This window comes from Lycium barbarum, chromosome 10 (assembly GCF_019175385.1).
Source record: "Lycium barbarum isolate Lr01 chromosome 10, ASM1917538v2, whole genome shotgun sequence".
NCBI lineage: Eukaryota > Viridiplantae > Streptophyta > Magnoliopsida > Solanales > Solanaceae > Lycium > Lycium barbarum.
The window spans coordinates 74344052-74368359 of NC_083346.1; the positions used below are offsets into that span (position 1 = coordinate 74344052).

Here is a 24308-nt window from a genome sequence, read left to right on the forward strand (position 1 = left end):
AGTAACTCTTCGAATTTCCCTTCCCATAGGCATGTCATGTGCACGCAAATATGCCAACATGCCCATAGACTTTCTACTCGGAGCATCAGAACCACATTCGCCCTACCCAGATGATACAAGATATTCAAGTCGTAATCTTTCAACAACTCCAACCATATCCTTTGTATGAGATTCAACTCTGGTTGCTTGAAAATATATTGTAGACTCTTGTGATCAGTGAAAAAATCACAATGCTCACCATACAAGAAGTGATGCCAAATATTCAAAGCAAATACCACAACAGCCAACTCCAAGTCATAAGTCGGGTAATTCTTCTCATGTTTTTTCAATTGTCGTAATGGATAAGAAATCACCTTACCATTCTGCATCAACACATAACCCAGCCCAATCCAAGAGGCATCACAATACATTACATAGCCACTGGACCTAGAGGGTGAAGTCAGAATAGGAGCTGAAGTAAACCTTGCCTTAAGTTTCACAACCCGACTAGGGGCCGTCACGGGTACCCGGGGTTAACCACCGAGCACCACTCATTCTACTACTCATCATACTTATTAACGTTCTTTTATCCAATTCATACTCGAATCATAGAAAATTCATTTTTCATTTGAGAACATAAATACTTTTATATACATAAGTCTTTCGGCTAATAGAATAATATATATATATATATATATATATATATATATATATATATATATATATATATATATATATATATATATATATATATATATATATACACACATAATAGCAACCTTGTGAGACCATATAACCCACACTGCGTATCTACGAGCCTCTACTGGAGTGCTAGACATAAGGACGGGACAGGACCCCGTTGTGCCCAAAATATGCATACATACACAAAGGAATAATCACAGGCACCTTCGGAACAATGGAGTGCTATCAATCAGCTACTAGCTCCTACGAGTCAGGATCCAGATCATCTCCCTACCTACCTGTCGGCATGAACACAGCGTCCAAAGAAAACGGACGTCAGTACGAACATTGTACTGAGTATGAGAGGCATAAGCAATGAAAATATGGCAATGAGATAAAGGAAACAACAATAAGGAGCAACTGTATATGACTGTCACTTATAGAAGAAATAACACATGTTGACTTACTCATAATCATCATCATATCATATATGCATAAATGTATAATTATAAGTATAAGCTGCCCGTCCATATAGGTACGGTGTGATAATAATTAACCTGCGTCCAGGCCTCCCGCGTCCGGGGTATAAGCTACCCACTATAGTGGTGTGTGTCTGCCCGTCCATATAGGCACGGGGTAATGCCATGAACATCTACTCATCATAATGCATGTATAATAACTCAAAGATAGTTATACTTTATCGAGGTGACATAAGATCGTGAACCCTTGATTCCATTATGGAACATTCATAAGTATTCTGCCTCACCTTGATGGAAATAATATATATATATGAGAAAAGTATATACAGTATACGACATCATTAGCTTTTTGGTATTCTGCCTCACCTGGAAGGAAATAGTATATAAGGTGAGTGGATACAATGAATGACATCATTAACGACATAGGAACATCATATCATGGGCTCTAAAAACTTTCGGCTTAAGCTCATCATTATCATTATTAAATTCATAATATGTCTCTTGTCTCGTATGGCTACACATGATCCTAGACTCTTAGCTTTCTAAGATATATAGAGGATTTATGAGAAAGAAGGAGAACTCATGCTATAGGATTCATGCCATAGAAAGAAAGGACTAGCCTCACATACCTTTGTCGTTTAACTACTCTATTGCTTGCTCATTCTCCTTTAATGTTCATGTCTTTACCTTCAAAAGAATTCGCATTAACATTAGCTAAGCGATTATAAGAACGTGCTTGCTAAATTTAGAGAAAATTGGGCAGCATTTCCTTTGTTTATATGACTTCCTCCATATTCCATATCGACTCCCAAACATCCGTAACATCATTCACAATATCATAAATAACAATCATCATTTATCTACATTACCCATATTTCACAATTTCACTTCAATTTCCCCATAATCATGGTCATAATTCACTATTACGTTCTTTCACATATCATACTCATTCCATGTTCTAAATGTCATTCATAACCTACTTAAAATCACAACATATCCGTATTCATGATTCATTCCAATCGACTACTCAACAATAGCACTATTCCCATATTTATGACCCACTTTCTATATTCTTCTACAATCCAAGTGTTTCAACTTCTCAATATCTTAAACATCATGGAAATATCATAAAACTTACCTTAGATATTGTAGGAACAAGCCTTGAGTGGTATTGTTTTTCTTCCACCAAAACCCTTGTTACACCTCGAAAAATCCTCCGTTGGTACGCAAGTGAATGAACTAGTTAGGAGTGCAAGTATACGATATTTCCATGAGTAAGAAATGGCATTTGATGACCCTAAGTGAGATTTCAAAGGCATCCGATGTAAGATGAGAAAGTTGGCTAAGATAAGGCAAAGTATTTGATAAGTATTGGAAAGGAAATGCGAGTAATGAGTTAATGAGAACTTAATGATGTCTTGGAGAAGTGTGATAACGTCCCTTAGATTGGTATTGAAGTGTTGAACAAGTGTTAAGAAGGTTCCACAGGGATTGGAGATCAAACGAATCGACGAAACGAATTTCGGGATCACTGGGGATTATACGGCCAAACATACTGGCCGTATAAATTATACGGTCCGTATGTTTGGGATCGTATAATCAGCCCAGAATGGCTCAAGTCTCTGGACCAAATGTACGACCAAACATACGGCTCGTACAATATATACGGACCGTTTGTTGGTCCGTATATTTGGTCGGGGAAGCTTTTGGCTCAATAAATGAAAAGGCCAAGTTATATTTCATTTCATTTCCCTTTCCACCCTTCTCTCTAAAACATCTCTCCACATATATTCCACAAGAATTCAAGGGTATTTGGTGATCAACAACATTAAACAAGTGAATCAAGTGCAAGCAAACCCATTAAAGGTCATTCAAGTCAAGAAATCTCATGGAGATAAACTAGGGTTTTGTTCAAGTGGAGTATTATTAACTAAATCTTGTTCCTACAACATCTAAGGTAAGATTCATGATATTTATATGTTGTTTAAGGTATCTAAGAGTTGAAATACTTGGATTGTAGAAGGGTATGGTAAAAAGGGGTCATGAATATGGAATAGTGTCATTTTGAGGAATGGTTTGAATTGAGTTATGGTCCTTGATGTATTGTGATGTAAATGCGTTGTAAATGATGTTGAGAACATGAGCTGAGCAATGTATGTGAATGGGCGTCGTTGTGTGTTATGGCCATGGATATGGATGATTTGAATGGAAGTCTAGAAATATGGATAATGTGAATGAGTAATGACTATTGTTATGGTATTGTGAATGTGTTATTGATGTTTGGGAGTTGATATGTTATGGAGGAAATGTCGTATAAATAGAGGAGATGTTGTCCGATTTTCTCTAGCTTTAGTCATATATGCTAGCTATCGATTCTAATGGTAGTATGACTTTAATGAAGGTAGAAACGCTAGCATTGGGGGAGAACGCGCAAGTGTAAAATAGTTGAACGGAAAGGTATGTAAGGCTAACCCTTCTTTCATAAGGCATGGTTCTTGGGCCAAACATCTAAATATTCCATAAGTCTATGATGTCTCATAAATGATTCGATCTTCCGAGCTATTAAGCTCACGATTCTTGATGTGCTACGATTGTACCAAGTTCCTCGTATGACGAGTAAGCCTATAAAGATAAGTGTGATGAATGATGATAATAGCAATAATGATAATAGTAAAGATTCTTATGAGCTAGATGTATGTATGCCCTTGTATGGCTACTATGAAACACCGAGCTTATATGGCCGGGTAGTATATGTATAGATGTATATGTATGTATGTTTACGTAACGCGCGCACACCACTGCAGTTGGGTATGGACAACACTGAGCCTTGGTAGGGCCAGGTACATGTAACACTGAGCCTTGGTACGTGAAACACCGAACCTACATGGTCGGGTATGTTATATAAGGATATGTATGAAACACCGATCCTACATGGTCGGGTATGTTATGTATATGATATGATATAACTATCTGTATGAACGTGAATAAGGGCATGTTTACGAATACGAGCACAAATATGGTACGAGTACTATTGTGGAATACAGACAATGACGTATGTACACAGATACGTATTAGAAATGGAAAGTTCCTATGAAAGGAAAGTAAGTGCATATGACGATGATACTGTCATCTCCCATTCTATGCTATTTCTTATGTTGCTATTTATGCTTCTATATTGATGTTGATCATGCTTTACATACTCAGTACATTCTTCGTACTGACGTCCTTTTGTTTGTGGACGCTGCGTCATGCCCGCAGGTGCACAAGGAGACAGGCTTGATCCATAGCTGCTTTCTCAGAGATTACATAGCAGAGCTCCATTTCATTCGGAGCCATAGCTTTTGGGTACTTATTCTTTTGTGTATATAATTATAGGCATAGCGGGGCCCTGTCCCGCTCAAATGATATGTTATACTCTTCTTAGAGGCTCGTAGTCACGTGTATATGGTTAGACATGTCCGGCCTTGTCGGCCTATATTTTGTATATCTTTTGGTAGCCTTGTCGGCCTATGTACATTTGACATGGCCTAGATGCCAAATATAATTTAAAGCCATTGTTGTCCAATGGGTCTAGCATGATGAATGAGTAGAATTATGCGTTTAATTATGTGGCTCACTTACATGTAAGCATAAGTGTGAGATAAGGGGCGCCCGGGTGGGCTAGCACCGGGTGCTCATCACGGCCCTCTAGACGGGTCGTGACAACCCTAGTTCACTTCTCTTGAAATTTCTTGGCTTAGATGACTTTAATGTGCTTCACACTCTTGATTTTTGTTGGTTTGACGAAGTTGATCATCAATTTTCTTTGTGTTCTTATGGATGAAGAGTAGAGAACATTCTAGAGAGTTCTTGACTTGTGTAGGAGAGAAATGAAATAAAATGAACTTGGGTCTCCTTTTAATAACTTAAAATCTGATTCCGTCGGGCAATTATACGGACACTTATACGGTCCGTATAAACTTATACGGTCCGTATAAGTAACCGTGAAATGGACCCTTAAGTTTCTCTTCTCTGTGACCATTATACGGCACATTATACGGTCCGTATAAATTTATACGGTCCATACAAGTGACCGTATAATCCCACCGGTGAGGGACCTTCACTGTGATGATTCTGCGGTCTATTATACGAACCTTATAACATTATACGGACCGTATAATCGACCGTATAACCCATCAGTTCACTTAATCTTATTTTCGTCACTTCGTTTCATTTCCGATCCTTATGGACCCTTCTTAACATTTGTTTAGCACTTTATTAACAATCTAAGGGTCATTATAACTCTTCTCCAAGACGTCTTTAAACTCTCATTGATTCGATACTCGAAATTCTTGCCCGACACACAACATATAACTTGTTTTCCTTAACAACTTTCTTCCCTTACCTTAAATGTCTTTGAAATCTCGATTAGGGTCATCAAACGTCATTCCTTTCTTATTAAAATATCGTACACTCGTATTCTTCGTCAGTCTATTCATTGTACGTTAACGGGAAATTTTCCGAGGTGTAACATTCTTCCCCTCTTTTGGAACATTCGTCCTCGAATGTTAAACACTCGGGAATTCTACAAAAATTTTTGCCAGAGTTTCCCTTATCATATGGCACTACCATCCTGTCACAACAACCCATAATAACATTGCCTCACAGGGCCACAACACAATAGCAATATAAATTGGCCACACATGACCCATAGGCATAAAAAGGAAACGTACATATCTCATAATCTCGATGTCTCATCATGGATCTCTTCCAGGGACATAAATAAGTGCGGATATGTGGACCTCATCTTCTCTTCCGCCTCCCAAGTCATCTCTTCCCGGTTGTTATTTCGCCATAAGACCTTAACTCAGGCCACTTCCTTGTTTCGAAGTCTCCGTACTTGCTTGTCTAAGATGGCAATAGGCACTTCTTCGTATGTTAGCTTTTCTGTCACCTGAACATCATCAATCGGAACAATTTTCGTGGGATCTCCAACACATTTGCGAAGCATCGAAACATGAAAAACTGGATGGACTGACTCGAGCTCTGAAGGCAAGTCCAATTCATAGGCTACATGACCCACTTTGCGGATAATTCTATAAGGTCCAATGTATCTAGGACTTAACTTCCCTTTCTTGCCAAATCTCATCACCCCTTTCATTGGCGACACCTTTAAAAACACCCAATCATTAACCTAAAATTCTAAGTCTCGCCGGCGGTTGTCCGCATAAGATTTTTGGCGACTTTGGGCTATCAACAATCGTTCTCGGATCACCTTGACTTTTTCTACCGCTTGTTGAATCAATTCAGGGCCTATTAACTGTGCTTCTTCTGTTTCAAACCATCCAATAGGAGATCTACACTTCCTTCTATATAATGCTTCATACGGAGCTATTTGGATACTGGAATGATAACTATTGTTGTATGCGAACTCAATAAGGGGTAGGTGATCATCCCAGCTACCACCGAAATCTAGTACACATGCCCGTAGCATATCTTCCAAGGTCATAATAGTACGTTCGGTTTGTCCATCAATTTGCGGATGAAATGCCATGCTAAGCTTCACTTGGGTACCTAGGCCTTCTTGAAAAGATTTTCAGAACTTAGCTGTAAATTGGGTTCCTCTATCTGTGATAATGGATATCGGTATACCATGGAGTCGCACAATTTCTTTGAGATACAACCTTGCATAGTCTTCCGCTAACTATGTGGTTCTGACTGGAAGAAAACGAGCTGCCTTAGTGAGTCTGTCCACGATCACCGATATGGAATCATACTTACCTCGGGAACGAGGTAACCCCACAATAAAATTCATGTTGATCACTTCCCATTTCCAAGTAGGGATTTCTATTGCTTGCAATAACCCTCCTGGCCTTTGATGTTCGATTTTTACTTGTTGGCAATTGGCCATTAGGCTACAAATTCTGCTACGTCTCTCTTCATGCCATCCCACCAATATATCAATTTAAGATCATGATACATCTTGGTTGCACCTGGGTGAATAGAATACCGAGAGTAATGGGCTTCTTCTAGAATTCTACAACGTAGTCCTGCAACATTCGGAACACATAGCCTGCCTCGATATCTAAGAATTCCATCTATGGAAACTTCAAAGGGAGACTTATCTTTTCTATGAGATGTGTCTCTGTAATGGCACAAATGGGGATCTTCATACTGACGCTCTTTCACTTCTATATTCAGAGATGAAACTGTGGGATCATTAAGACCAATCCCTGCACTACCCGAATCAATTACACGCACTCCAAGATTAGAAAATTGGTGGAGCTCATGAACCATCTCTTTCTTTTCCGAAGGAACTTCACATATACTGCCCATTGATCGGCGGCTAAGCGCATCGGCTACTACGTTTGCTTTTCCGGGGTGGTATAAAATATGCACGTCATAATCTTTCAATAACTCTAACCACCGCCTCTGCCGCAAATTTAACTCCTTCTGTTTGAAAATGTATTGAAGACTCTTGTGATCTGTATAAATATCGACATGCACTCCATACAAGTAATGTCTCCACATTTTCAATGCATGAATAACCGTATCCAATTCGAGATCATGAGTTGGATAGTTATTTTCATGCTTCCGCAGCTGCCTCGAAGCATAAGCAATGGCTCTACCATGCTGCATTAACACGCATCCTAACCCAATGCCGGAAGCATCACAGTACACCACATAGCCATCTGGCTCTTCTGGAAGCGTTAAGACTGGAGCTGAGGTTAATCTGTCCTTCAACTCTTGGAAGTTGCGTTCACAAGCATCATCCCACTGAAACTTAGCTGACTTTTGGGTTAGCTTTGTCAATGGGGCTGAAATAGATGAAAATCCTTCTACGAACCTTCTATAGTACCCTGCCAATCCCAGAAAACTACGAACTTCTGTAGGCATCATAGGTCTTGGCCAAGTCTTCACAGCTTCAATTTTCTGAGTGTTGACTCGAATGCCATCATCCAAAATAACATGGCCCAGAAATGTCACAAAATTCAGCCAAAACTCGCACTTTGAAAATTTTGCATATAATTCTCGGGCTCGAAGGATTCCAAGAACGATACGTAAATGATCTTCATGTTCTGATTCTGTGCGAGAGTATACCAGAATAACATTGATGAATACTATCATGAATAAATCCAAGAGTGTCCTGAACACATTATTCATCAAATTCATGAACACTGCCAGAGCATTAGTCAACCCAAACGCCATTACTCGGAACTCATAGTAGCCCTATCTTTTTCTGAAAGCTGTCTTGGGAATATCTTCTTTTCTAACACTCACTTGATGATAACCCGACCTCACGTCTATTTTAGAAAACCACTTGGCACCCTGTAGTTGATTAAACAAATCATCGATCCTTGGGAGGGGATGTTTGTTCTTTATTGTCACCTTATTCAATTGTCTATAATCGATGCACATTCGTAGGGAACCGTCTTTCTTTCTAACGAACAAGACTGGTGCTCCCCACGGTGATGAACTGGGTCTAATAAACCCCTTTTCAAGCAAATCTTTCAACTGTGCCTTTGGCTCTTTCAATTCTGCCGGAGCCATTCGATACGGAGGAATAGAAATAGGCTTGGTGTCCGGCAACACATCGATGGCAAAATCAATATCTCTTTCTGGAGGAAGGCCTGGCAGTTCATCTGGAAATACATCCGAAAATTCATTTACTACCGGAACAGATTGGAACGTTGGTGACGTTGCTTTGGTGTTATGAACTCGGATTAGATGATAAATATAGCCCTTAGCTATCATCTTTCTTGCCTTAAGGTAGGAAATAAACCTATCTTTTGGAGATGCTGTATTACCCTTCCATTCAAGCACGTGCTCTCCCGGAAACTGAAATCGAACTATTTTCATTCGACAATCAACGTTAGCATAACATGAAGCCAACCAATCCATACCCATAATCACATCAAAATCTAACATTTCCAGCTCGATTAAATCAGCTTTGGTCTGGCGATTACACACCACAAGTACATAATTTTTATACACTTGTCTACCTATCACGGGATCACCAACCGGAGTAGATACCTCAAAAGGTTTTGATCAGCTCAGGTTTCACCCCAATACAACCAGCAACATACGGAGTAATATAAGAGAGAGTAGAACCCGGATCTATCAATGCATATACATCATGGGAAAATATGGACAATGTACCTGTAACCACATTCGGGGAGGACTCAAGATCCTGTCATCCGGCTAAAGCATACACACGGGGCAGAGTGGCACCTGAAGCAGATGCTACCCCTCTGCCTCTACCTCAACCTGCTGATATCTGGGGAGTCTGCCCTACCGGGCGCACTGAAGATGAACCAGCCACTGATCCTGTGGGCTGAACCCCAACACTACCACTCATCGACGGGCAATCTCGCATCATATGCCCAACCCGGCCATAGGCATTGCAAGCATCCGAGCCCTGGCGACACCGTCCGGAATGTAACCTACCGCACTGGCTGCATTGCGGTACTGGGGGTCTCCTCTGGCTATAATCTCCCCCAAAATTAGAATTTGGGGCCCTCGAACTATGACCCTGTCCTGAACGAGAGGAGCGGTCAAATCTCCAACTTGAAAATCGCGGAGGTGCACTAGTCACCGACTGGCCTGAGTACCTAGAATGTGTCTGCCTTGATCCCTCTCTATAATCACTGCCTGCTCCCATAGATCTGGCCCTCTTGCTTTGCCTTCTATCCATGTCACGATCACCCCTTTGCGAAGGTTGTTGTCTTTCTAAATTCTGGGCATGGTCTTGTATTTGGGAAATATCCATCCCATCTTGCAATGAAGCCGTTAAGCAGTCCTTGAACAAATGTGGTCCCAAACCACTCACAAAGCGATGCACTCTATCTCCCATATCGGCCACCATAGTCGGGGCATACCTATCCAATGAATGAAATTGAAAGCTATACTCTCGAGCACTCATATTTCCTTGTTTTAGATTTAAGAACATATACGCTCTAGCTCGGCGGACCTCGGGTGGAAAATAATGACGGATGAAAGCATCTACAAATTCTTTCCATACGGGAGGAGGCGCATTTTCTTTTCTTGATGCTAGCCAATTATTATACCACAATATTGCCACATCTCGGAGTCATGAATAATCCTCAATGTTCTCAACATTTCATCAATAAAACCTTGCGGGTCTTCATCCGGCTTTGACCCGAAAAAATCCGGAGGATTCAAACTCATAAAATCACGGGCCCTGGTACTAGTTGCCCGATCACTTGAACTCATATTCTGCCGCTGTGCCTGGGCGGCAACTAACTGTGTCAATAAATGGATAGCCTCGGTCACTTGTTGACCCGAAGCAACCGGTGGAGGAACTGGAGCTGAAGCTCCTCCTTGTTCTTCTACATTGGGCGGGGTAGAGGAAGTATTAGATGGGGCCTCGTTATATGACTCGCCCTCTTCTACATTCATTGGCGGCTCTCTTTCGACCCACCTTTTTGTCGTAGTCTTGCCCTTCTGGGCGGCTGTAGCTTTTCCCTTTGGCGGCATTCCGAAATCATAACACATTATTAAGAGGGGAAAATCTTATCACACAGCTCTATCGCACGATCTCTTAAGATGAAAGATGGTCATTTTTCCAAAATTCCCTGTAGCCTCTTGTTTATTAGTGTGGCGCGCAACACACCATAAACAAGACTCTACTAGACACGGCTCGTAGACACTTCCTAGGACTGAACTGCTCTGATGCCACTTTTGTCACGACCCAACTAGGGGCCGTGACGGGTACCCAGGGTTAACCACCGAGCACCACTCGTTCTACTACTCAACATACTTATTAACGTTCTTTTATCAAATTCATACTCGAATCATAGAAAATTCATTTTTCATTTGACAACATAAATACTTTTATATACATAATCCTTTCGGCTATCAAAATAATATATATATATATATACATTCATACATAAAAGCAACCTTGTTAGACCATATATCCCACACTGCGTATCTACGAGCCTCTACTGGAGTGCTATACATAAGGACGGGACAGGACCCTGTCGTGCCCAAAATATGCATACATACACAAAAGAACAATCACAGGCACCTCCGGAACAATGGAGTACTATCAATCAGCTACTAGCTCCTACGAGTCGGGATCCAGATCACCTCCCTGCCTACCTGTCGGCATGAACACAGAGTCCAAAGAAAACGGACGTCATTACGAACATTGTACTGAGTATGAGAGGCATAAGAAATGAAAATATGTCAATGAGATAAAGGAAACATCAATAAGGAGCAATTGTATATGACTGTCACTTATAGAAGAAATAACACATGCTGACTTACTCATAATCATCATCATATCATATATGCATAAATGTATAAGTATAAGTATAAGCTGCCCGTCCATATAGGTACGGTGTGATAATAATTAACCTGCGTCCAGGCCTCCCGTGTCCGGGGTATAAGCTGCCCACTATAATGGTGTGTGTCTGCCCGTCCATATAGGCACGGTGTAATGTCATGAACATCTACTCATCATAATGCATGTATAATAACTCAAAGATAGTTATACTTTATCGAGGTGACATAAGGTCGTGAACCTCCAATTCCATTATGGAACATTCATAAGTATTCTGCCTCACCTTGATGGAAATAGTATATATATATATATGAGGTGAGTGTATACAGTATACAATATCATTATCTTTATGGTATTCTGCCGCACCTGAAAGGAAATAGTATATAAGGTAAGTGGATACAATGAATGACATCATTAACGTCATAGGAACATCACATCATAGGCTCTAGAACCTTTCGGCTTAAGCTCATCATTATCATTATTGAACTCATAATATGTCTCTTGTCTCGTATGGCTACTCATGATCCTAGACTCTTAGCTTTCTGAGATATATAGAGGATTTATGAGAAAGAAGGAGAAATCAGGTTATAGGATTCATGCCATAGAAAGAAAGGACTAGCCTCACATACCTTTGTCGTTTAACTACTCTATTGCTTGCTCATTCTCCTTTAATGTTCACATCTTTACCTTCAAAAGAATTCGCATTAACATTAGCTAAGAGATTATAAGAATGTGCTTGCTAAAGCTAGAGAAAATTGGGCAGCATTTCCTTTGTTTATATGACTTCCTCCATATTCCATATCGACTCCCAAACATCCGTAACATCATTCACAATATCATAAATAACAATCATCATTTATCTTACATTACCCACATTTCACAATTTCACTTCAATTTCTCCATAACCATGGTCATAATTCACTATTACGTTCTTTCACATATCATACTCATTCCATGTTCTAAAATTCATTCCTAACCTACTTACAATCACAACATATCCGTATTCATGATTCATTCCAATCTACTACTCAACAATAGCACTATTCCCACATTTATGACCCACTTTCTATATTCTTCTACAATCCAAGTGTTTTAACTTCTCAATATCTTAAACATCATGGAAATATCATAAAACTTACCTTAGATATTATAGGAACAAGCCTTGAGTGGTATTGTTTTTCTTGCACCAAAACCCTAGTTCACTTCTTTTGAAATTTCTTGGCTTAGATGACTTTAATGTGCTTCACACTCTTGATTTTTGTTGGTTTGATGAAGTTGATCATCAATTTCCTTTGTGTTCTTGTGGATGAAGAGTAGAGAACATTCTAGAGAGTTCTTGACTTGTGTATGAGAGAAATGAAATAAAATGAACTTGGGTCTCCTTTTAATAACTTAAAATCTGATTCCGTCGGGAAATTATACGGACATTTATACGGTCCGTACAAACTTATACGGTCCGTATAAGTAACCGTGAAATGGACCCTTCAGTTTCTCTTCTCTGTGACCATTATATGGTCGATTATACGGTCCGTATAAGTGACCGTATAATCCCACCAGTGAGGGACCTTCACTGTGATGGTTCTGCGGTCTATTATACGAACCGTATAACATTATACGGACCGTATAATCGACCGTATAACCCATCAGTTCACTGAATCTTATTTTCGTCACTTCGTTTGATCTCCGATCCTTATGGACCCTTCTTAACATTTTTTTAGCACTTCATTAACAATCTAAGGATCGTTATAACTCTTCTCCAAGACGTCTTTAAACTCTCATTGATTCAATACTCGAAATTCTTGCCCGACACATAACATATAACTTGTTTTCCTTAACAACTTTCTTCCCTTACCTTAAATGTCTTTGAAATCTCGATTAGGGTCATCAAACGTCATTCCTTTCTTATTAAAATATCGTACACTCGTATTCTTCTTCAATCTATTCATTGTACGTTAACGGGAAATTTTCCGAGGTGTAACATTAAGCTCCTACAAACTCTTTTCACAAGCTTCAGACCACTGAAACTTAGCAGCCTTTTGCATCAACTTAGTCAATGGTAAGGCTATTGATGAAAAAAGCCTTCCACAGACTTTCTGTAATAATTAGTCAAACCCAAGAAACTACGAATATCAGTCACACTCGTGGGTCTAGGCCAATCCTTCACTACTGAAATTTTCTAAGGGTCAACCTTAATACCGTCGCCAGACACCACATGGCCTAAGAAAGCCACAGAATTAAGCTAGAATTCACACTTAGAGAATTTTGCATAAATCTCGTTCTCCTCAAGTGTTATCAGGGTTATTCTTAGATGATTTGCATGATCCTCACGGCTCTTTGAATACACCAAAATATCGTCAATGAAAACAATGATGAAACGATCCAGATAAGGTTTAAACACACTATTCATTAAGTTCATATATGCAGCAGGAGCATTAGTCAACCCAAAGGACATTACTAGAAACTCGAAGTGCCCATAACGAGTACGGAACGTTGTTTTCGGAATATCCTGCTCCTTTATTTTCAATTGGTGATACCCAGATCTTAAATCAATCTTCGAAAAGAACTTAGCACCCTAAAGTTGGTCAAATAGATCATCTATCCTAGGCAAAGGATATTTATTCTTAATGGTCATCTTATTAAGCTGGCGATAGTCAACACACATCCTAAGGGAACAATCTTTCTTCCTAACAAACAAGACTGGAGCACCCCAAGGTGAGGAACTTGGTCGGATGAAACCTTTATCCAACAAGTCCTTTAATTGGTTTTTTAATTCCCTTAGCTCCGCTGGAGCCATACGATATGGAGGAATGGAAATTAGTTGGATGTCCGGAATAACATCAATCCTAAAATCAATGACTCTATCAGGGGGAATACCAGGAAGATCTTTGGGAAACACTTTGGGATAATCACTAACTATGGGAACAAATGCAAATTCAGATACTACGACTTTTGCATCATTAACCGCAACCAAATGGTAGATACACCCCTTAGTAATCAATTTACGAGCCTTAAGATAGGAAATAAATCTACCCCGAGGCTTAGCAATTTTAGCCTCCCAAACAATAATAGGTTCATCGGGAAAGGCAAAATGAACTAACTTATGGCGACAATCCACATTAGCATAACAGGCGGACAACCAATTCATCCCCATAATGACATCAAAATCCTCCATCTCAAGTTCATATAAATCAACCATAGTCTCACGACCCTTAATCATAACAACACAATTTCTATAGACCCTAGAAGTAATAATAGGAATACCGGAAGGTGTATCGACAGCAAAGGGTTCCAACAGTAGTTCAGGTTCCATACCAAAATTGAGAGCAAAATATAGGGTCACATAAGATAAGTTTGAACCCGGATCGATCAACGAATACACATCAAAGGAGAAAATAGTAAGAATACCTGTAACCACAGCGTCAGAGGCTTCAGCTGCCTCCCTACGAGTCAACCCATAAAGTCGAGTTGTTCCTCCATTAGAAGTGTTAGTAACTTCCTTGCCTTTACCATTACCACTAGCATTCTGATTATTAGCAGCATTGCCAGTAGGCAAATCATTCCTCTGATTGAACATATTAGCCACCGCACACAACCATTTCTGACACTCTTTCTTAATGTGGCCTCTAAAACCACAGTGATGACAAATACAATCCTCCCACACAGCTGGTCGGTTACTACCCAGAGAAAATTACTTTGATTATTATTAGTTCACTGCCCTTGTCTACCAGAAGGCATACTGGAGTTAGAATAAGCACCAGACTGAGTAGATGCTAAGTACCCTTTCCTTTGTCCTCTATTAACATTACCACTAAAGCCACCCGCAGATCGGGCCTTCTTGTTTTGATCTCTCTCCACCCTCTCCTCGTTCTTCCAGTTCTCTTGTTGCTCAGCAAATCCAACTAATGATGAGAAAGTGCAAGTAGGAGACATAGCAGCAGCAACACATGCAGACTTAATTTATGGGACTAACCCACGTACAAAACGAGTCAACTTATGCTTCTCAGTCGGAATCATGTACAGTGCATATTTTGAAGGACGGGTGAACTCCAAGTTGTATTCACGAACAGATTTTGTACCTTTCTTAAGTTTCTCGAACTTGGTAGCCATAGTAAACCTCTCTTCATCAGACAGAAACCTCTCCATGAACGCCTCCTCAAATTCAGCCCAAGTAGGAAGTACAATATCATTACGTCTTTCAGACTCCCACACCTCAAACCAAGCATGAGCAACGTCTTTCAAATGATATGACGCAAACCTTGCAGCTTCAGAACCCTAGGTATTCATAGCCCTCAGTGCCTTGAAAGTCTCATCCATAAAGTGTTGGGAGTCATCCGACTCTCGTGACCCAAAGAACTCTGATGACTTTAAATCCAGAAACTGCTTAAACCTACCTCCACCATGAGATTCCATACCTCCACGCTGATGCTAAGCTGGAACTAATGAAGTTAGCATTTGGATCGCCGTCTACATTAACCCAATCTCAGGCACACCTGCAGCAGGAACAGCATGAGAAGGCGGTGCTTAAGGTGGTGCCTGATTCCTAGCGTTATTCCCATTACCAGCGTTTGCTCCCACCAGATTTCGAGTTCCTATGGCGCGTCCTGAGTTACCAATTCCTCATCGAGTTAGGGCCATTTCTGCATGGCACGAATTAACGAGTGAATTAGAACGATCCTAAAAGGACTTCAAGCTCTATAGCACAATCTAGAATCTAGAAGAATAGGAAACACCTATAAATGTCCTGAGAGTTTCTCGGTCATGCAGGTGATCAGGCTTCACAAGGAAAACTCCACCAGACACAGCTCCACAGACACCTACAGCAATCCTAGGACGTATCTAAACCTAGGCTCTGATACCAAGCTTGTCACACCCCAAAACCCACCCTAGAGTGACCGGCATCCGAAGTCATGAACAACCTCGGAAGAACCTAAAGATGCAACATTCAACTTCTAGAACCCACAAGGCTCGCTACACAAATGCCAGCAATTTATAAATAAGCAACTAACAATTTAAAAAATGTCAATTATTAAATCAGCGAAAGGCTTGATAAAGGTATAACTAAGTCAAAACAGCAAAGCCGAAGTTTTAATAATAATCCTTCAACTACCCACGGAATGAAAGTAAACTATGGAGCTTCTAAGAATAAAGAATAATCGTCTCACGCATGCCAATACAGGCCCAACAATGAATCACATTGAAGGGATGACCTTTGAGGTTCCCTAAACATAACTGCGCACCACACCGGAATATTAGGCTTTTGGTGGCTATCCTTCCTCCCGAATAGCTAGGCATAAACTGCACCCGGGTAGCGAACCCGCAGTGGCCACTCTTCCTCCCGAATGGCTAGGCATTACCACACTAGGATCCATAGTGACTACCCTTCCTCCCGAGTAGCTAGGCTAAACACAATAACAGAGAACCATAGCATAGAAGCCGAATCACAATGTACCTCAAGGTAATCACAACATCAATTAACATCAAGACTCATTATACCACTACAAAGATACACCACTTCATTGATAATCTTGAAAACATTTCCACTTCCTTAAACATGGTTCAATTGTCATAGTTCATCATGAAACCACCATTACCAACCCTTAGCCATTATTAATGATCATCTCTTATAAAGGAAAACGATTAGAATTACTTATACATGTATATAGTATAATACAATCAAGGTTTAATGTGGGTTTGTCCCCTTACGCACACCAACCACAATCAAAGCATGAAATAGGGTTTTACAGTATGAAAAGTTCACCTTTTTATTCAATAAAAAACTTTTGAAAAGGAGACATACATCCAAAATAAGTTTTCAAAAGAGACATACATCCAAAATAAGGTTTTCAAAAGAGACATACCTTAATTAAGCCTTACGTAATTCAACAATTCACTTTTACAACGAAAAACACCCAAAACCCTAGCTTGAGTCACTTTGAGAAAGATTACCTCGCAACCCAAGGTTTTTCATTCAAGAATCATGGGTTTAATGCTACGATTGATTAATAATGTTAAAGATGTTCTTACTTTAATGTTTGAAGACTTGAAGGAAAGATTGTCATCCTTAGGGTTTATGAGAATGTGAATAAGTGATAAAATTAATTGAACCCCGCTTTATATACACACTGCTGGAGGCGGATGAAATACGCCCAAGAAATACAGGCCGTATTTCAAAATACGGGTTGTATTTCAAAATACGGGTCGTATTCTTTGGCCGTATTTTTCATTAACAAAAACAGTGGGGTCCTGATTCTCTAAGACGCTTCCACACTTAACTCGAATTTACGGAGTGTTACAGATCGCTGGGCTGAACCCTATTAAAATCCTATTTCGAACCTTAGACATTTCATTCACATATTTGGAGTTTGGGAGCTCGGCTGGGGGTGATTTTCGAGAGGTTCTTCAAGGTGCTTCAAGTGGGTAAGTTCCTAATCACTCCTTTATGATTTTGTCATCTAATATTATGGAAATTCATGCTAGAAATCAAGATTTAGTAAGGGAAATTATGGGTTTTAAAACCCTAACTTAAGAGACTAAGATTCTTTCAATTGACCATGAAAATGATGATAGTTTTGGCTGACTTTTGAGTTATGGACTCTCTAAATTTTGGGTAAACTGATTTTGGGACGAATTTCCTATTTTGCCCTTCGTGGCTCGGAATCCTATTTTGGGTGACTTTTTGGGTATGGATTTAATGAATGACATTATGGGTATTAATGGATTCGTATGACTTCCTAGAATACTAATTAGACCATATTGAAATCGTTTTCCAATAAAATTGCGGAATTGACCTTTGGGGTTTAGAACGGGGTCTATGGGTTGACTTTTTGGACCCAAATCTTCTATAAGTAATATGGGTGTTGTTTGTCTCGTATTCTTATGCTTAACCTATATTTGAGCAGGTTGGGTCATTCGGAAGCTCTACGAAAGGGCAAGGCTCTGCTGTGAATTGGCCGGATTTCTTAGCAGGCATGTTGAGACTGTAAACTCTAACTTAAGTGTTGTGGTTGATAAATTGAACTAAATAAGAGGGTGTAACGGGGATAATAAGGGGGTCCTGATACTTATAAAGTCACGAGCACTTGTATCGGGTACTGGTGACATGTTATGGGAACTTGTGCAATTTAAATTGTATAGTTGGTTTGCATGCCATGTCTTGGGCACTAACTGGTAAATAGTATGATCCTATGGATCTGTGAGTGGGGTATGAAGCCCGTACTTTCTGTCTCTTTGATTGTGTGTTTGTTTTGTTTGTTATGTGTGGTACTCATCGCTCCTAAATGCTCGTTGAAAAGTGGAAAAGAAGCTATGATAATGACTTTATTGTGTAATCGGCTAAAGATAGGCCATTTACATCTTATAATGAATAAAGATGAGATCTTTTACTGTGTTCATTGGCTTCTTATTATTGTGCATGCCATAATCATGCTTCATCTAGTATCTCATGCATTATATACATTTGACGATACATATATGGGTCTGAGGGGAAATATTTCCGGACGGAATGATGATGATATCTTAAGACAGAACTTTATTGGGTATAAGAAGCTAAAGGTGGAACCTTTGTGACGATGAGAACTTGAAAAAGGGAATCTTATGTGTATTCCTGCTTCTTATTATGATGCATGCCATATCCATGCTTATCATATATCTCCTACACACTTATCATGGCTAAAGGTAAGGTCCTTTACTGTATACATTGATTTCTTATTATTAAGCATGTCACATTCATATTTATCATGGCATCTCATATGCATTGATGGCACTAATGAAAGGTCCGAAGGGAAATGATTCTGAACGAAGTGATGATGATTATGAGCCAATGGGCTAGTTGATAGGTATATGAGCCCAAAGAGCTGAGACATTATTTATACGAGCCTAAGGGGATGAGATATGATATGTAGAGACCGTGATCTAAGGATTTTCCAGAGCTGTAGTATATGGACCTCGCGAGTCCCCCATAGGTCACGATTCATTGACATTCGAACGTGTGTATACCGGGTGATGGAAAGGCCTTGTATTGCATTGCATTGCATGGCATTACATGCATTTTCACTTTATATCATATCATTCATTCTATCTCACTTGTTGTTATAGTTGTTTGAGTAAGTTGACTGTCTATTATGCCTTGATTTTGGTTTGGATTGCCTTTTTCGGCTTTGGATGGTTGATGGATTAAGGACTTGGGTGCTTATTTGATTTCTTGATAAACCAAGGACTTAGTTCCTTATTTGGTTACCTGATGTTCTTATGGATTAGAAGCTTCACATAGGCTTAAACTAAGATTATTACAGCTTGATATATTATTATTGTTGTGAATTAATGGCGATTAAGTGGGGAGGTAGTAATCGTAGGACAGCCCTCGTCTCCATTTTCGTTAGGGTCGATCGACGATGTTGCAGAGTACACGTTGTTTCCCGTACTCACGCTACACTTGCTGCACTATTTTTGTGTGCAGATTCTATTCTCGGTACAAGTGGATCTCGAGACGCTGCCAACCGTTGTGATGATCATCTGGACGATTCGAGGCGAGCCATCAGTTGATCCATGGCACCGGATTTTCTTCAGCTATATTTTATTGTTGTCTTTTGATTCGGACAACTTATGTACTTTCCGGATGAATGCCTCGACTTATACTTCATTTAGTCATTGTTGTACTAGTGACACCAGATTCGAGAATGGTTGTACCTCTAATTTCATGTTTTATGAAAATAAGGATTACTAATAACTTGAATGATTTCTTTTCCGCTATAATTCCTTTATTAAATTTTTCTAGCGGGTTGTGGATGGTTTTCTAACTTAGTGAGATTTAGTGCCTTCATGACTTATGAAATTGGGTCATGACAATATCTCTCTTTGTAAAAATGTCATGTTATTTATACAAGTTTATGAAAGTATTCCTCTTCAATCCCAAGTGATGTATCCACTTTTAGTTATATTGAAGGTCCACCATACCCTTTGAATCCTTTCCTCAAACCAAAGCCCAAATGGAATTCCTCTTGTTTTATTCAATCAAAGTGGGCTTGGCCCAAAATAGTTTGAAGAATTCTTTAAGTTACTTGAATCTATTTCAAAGTCCATTTTAATAACACTTACTACTTTTTTGGAAATCAGATTTTGAACATTTGTAAATTCTTAAGTTAGAAGAAAGAAGGTTGAATTTTTCTCAAAGAAATGCCCACTGTTTTTTTTTTACAGTTTCTACAATTTCAGGTTTAAGAAAAAGTTGACTTTTTCCAGAAATATATACTCTACCGTCCTAGTTTCGGTTTTGTAGGACAAACTCAAAAAATTATTGTTTATAACATTTTTGAGAGAATATTATCATTATCTTTTGTTGGGTCCGAATTTGAAATGGTAATCGGGTTCCTAGCCGTTCTAAACGACATGCGTAGAGTTTGCCTAGTTCAACTAAATTTCAACCAATTGGGTTTCAAAATTTTTTATAAGTATTCATTTACAACAATAAATTTAATACACAAAAGAAATAAAAGATAGGGAAGGCTGGTGGGCCTACCGAGCGCACCAGTTGACCATTTTCACCCATGGTTGGGACTTCAATGCTAGATCCGGACTTGATAGAAGAAAAGGGATTAGGCCTCTGGCCCAACAAGAAGAGGCTTATGCAGATTTGGACCAAGTGGCCCACATCTTACAGGTTTCATACGAAAAGGAGAGGGGAAAAAGAAAAATGTGATTAGAGGGCATCTATACTTAACAACTAAACTTAATAAGAAATTTAAACACTAAAACACAATCACATGTATATAAGTATATATCAATCATAAGTATAGAATGGCATTTTCATTATAATGCCACAGTAAAGTTTCTGAAACAAATTCAACACAAAAAGACAAGCCCAAAACATCTCAAAGGAAAATAGTATGCCCAATAGGATATTGTATTCAAATAAAGCAGGACAAGGCCCAAAATAATTCTTATAAGGATAGCATTGAAGGGATAAGCCCAATTCAGTTGGTGTTAGTTCCAATTTATAAGCAATACCATGATATACCACGGATATATGAAATATACAGTCCAGCATATACCAGGGTATATATGGAATATATACCTTGTATACTTGGTGTACACCTTGCTATATCAGTGCAGGATAAAAGAAGAAAGGGAGAAGAAAAGAAGTTCGAACAAACAGGTTCTAATATTCATCTTACTCAATATCAATACATTAAGTATACATTTATAGAAAGTATGCAGTGATATACTCCGATAGGGGACATGTTCAAAGTTCAATTTCCATGCATATGATTCATTAAGGGAACACTACATCAAGCTTTATGTAACAAGACAGACAAGTAGGGAACATATTTGGCCTAAGTTGTTCTAAGTGAGAGCAGCGCTTTCACATTTGTATTTCATGATAGAGGGCAGTAGCAAACAAAGTTCAGTATCAAAAAATGCATAGTAGCAACCCCTGACGACCTCAGAATCTTGTTTCTAGCACACAACTTCACATAGTCTCTATCTTTAGGACTTACTGACACCTTAGAGGGTCCCATGGAGTTGCAATTTAATGAGGAGGAACCCCAACAGCCTAGGATAGGTAGTACTAGGTTGAGTGGAACTCAAGGCCTTTCCTAAACCCTCCCTAGCCCTAGGATAGTCACTCTTTATCTTCTTACAAATCAAGTAACAACCTCATAAGTTCCCTTTACACTTAATGTGATCAAAAACAGTTCCATTTCAAAATGACAGGCTGCTTGTTTCTTGAACCCCTTTACTATTTTAAAACCAATCCCTCATTAAACAGCAACTGGACAGTACCAAACATGAGTCATATTCAAACAAATCCTTAACATGTGCAAACTGTGTGCTTATTTTGGAATCAACTAGCTATCACAATTGCTAGGCATCAAGTTCGGTCATTTTTAATTTATCAGGGATGATTATTTGAAACAATGTTTGTGCATTTGAACTTAAACACTTAGTTACAGTTTCAATCACACTTTGCTAGTATCAAACAACTCCAGCTATCAAACAACTCCAGAAAGAAAGAAAGAAAGAAAGTAAGAAAGAAAGAAAGAAAGAAAGAAAGAAAGAAAGAAAGGCAAACATATACTCTATGTACCACCCCTATAGTATAAAAAGACTACCAAAATTTTAGACAAATACTAACAAACTGATCACATTATTTCATATTGGGGTTAACTCATGGGAAAAGGGTCATCTATTCTATATAGTGATTAAGATAAAATCAATTCAGACACTCAAGCTCATCTATGCACACAATATATATGGATCATACAAGAATTGCAAACATGCTTGAATCAGACAGAGATGAACACTTGGATATATTTAAACTACTCTACTAACACATGCTCATCAAGAACAAACCATATATAGGCACAGTCCCCCATATCAGAATGAACTGACACATGAACTAACATATTAAGGGTAAACTAACTAAACAAAGTTAGCATAAACTCTTGAGTCAAGTAAACTAATTCACATGCTAAGTTGACTAAAGGTCTTACATGCTGGTTACACATGGAGACTAAATCAGTTCTGAGCTAAAACAAGCTAAAAAAGTAGGCATTCATCAAAACTGTGACTGCTACACCCAAGTTACATAAGTATACACATGCTAATAACCTACCAGACAGCAATTAAGCCCAATAAGACATAGAAAACACCTATGAACATGTTGATAGCGTAGAACTAACTTGCATAAACACATACTTAAAGCAGGCCTTGAACTCAACTTAACATGCTTGTAATCATTTTAAACAGGCACATCATTAATCATAAACAAAACCACATCAAAAATACACAGTATACTAATGATTGGACTAATTATAGTTGGACAGTGATTAAGCTAAGTTGTAGACATGCTAATGATTAACTATATCTAGCATATACTTAGCTAAAGACCAGCTAACTGAACCAAACTGAACTAAATAAACCTTTATCAACATCCATATGACTACTAATCTACCACATCTTTAAATAAACAACAATTAAACTGTTAAACAAAACACAAAAACATATTAATAACTAAGCTAATTTAAACCTAGACAACAATATTTAAACAAAACCTAAACTAAACACACTAATGACTAATCTAACAACAATAACTAAGCAGAATAAAACACATAAACATAGAAGCACATTATAAAACTAAACTAAACAAAAATAAATGACAAGGGATGGAATTTACCTTTCTTATGTGCAGCCTTTGTCGAGAAATAAAACTTTAGACTAGGAAACTCAATTAATTAAAGGTTTCAGCATATTTGCTAAATCCCTAAGTAAATCGAGTATTTTTTGCTCTATATTCGAGACTTGGGTGTGTATCAAAAATTTTAGACTTGTTGAAATGAGAAGGGTGGGGTTCTTTATATAGAACCCTAAACTTCCAAATTCTTTGTTAAAAATAAATGTGGGACTTCAAACTGCCGAGAGGAAATTGAGACGAAAAGAACAAAAACCATTAAGGTTTCGTCCTTCTTCAAACCAAAAAGCAAAAGAAAGAGAGAGATAAAGGGTTTACCTCTTCTAGTGGTGTAATGATGGTGGGAGGGTAAGAGAAATTAATGCTCTTATGCAGTTAAGGACTGCACAAAGCCGATTCTCTGAAACTTTTCCATTTTGGTCATTGATGACCGAAGAGAGAGAGAGGAGCATTGTGAGGCGGCTAGGGTTTCAACTGAAACCCCTGCCAAATGCCAAAATGAGGGGTCTGTTTTGTTGGGTTGATAGATATAGGGGATTTGGGCCAGGTCTGGTCCATCTTGGATTGGGCCTGGCCGATTTCAAAAGGGTCTTTGGCCCAAAACATTTTATGCACATATACTATAACAAAGGCTAATTTTGTCAAATGTGGTCGTTATTAAAATCTCCAATTTGAATCGATCATTGAAATTATG

At 38.8% G+C, this 24308-nt stretch overlaps 1 long non-coding RNA gene across 3 annotated transcripts; it reads right to left on the reverse strand.

Annotated features, from left to right (window-relative positions):
* Nucleotides 1-760: 760 nt before the first annotated feature.
* LOC132615517 (uncharacterized) lies at nucleotides 761-24099 on the reverse strand. 3 transcript variants are annotated; one of them, XR_009572727.1, is made up of 3 exons: nucleotides 23600-24099; nucleotides 11170-11243; nucleotides 761-959 (listed from the first exon to the last, which is right to left on the reverse strand). It is a non-coding gene; the product is annotated as an uncharacterized LOC132615517 (long non-coding RNA). The 3 variants fall into 3 exon arrangements; XR_009572725.1 differs by lacking the exon at nucleotides 761-959 and having other exon boundaries at nucleotides 10998-11243; XR_009572726.1 differs by lacking the exons at nucleotides 761-959; nucleotides 11170-11243 and adding an exon at nucleotides 20851-21075.
* Between the last annotated feature and the right edge of the window lie 209 nt (nucleotides 24100-24308).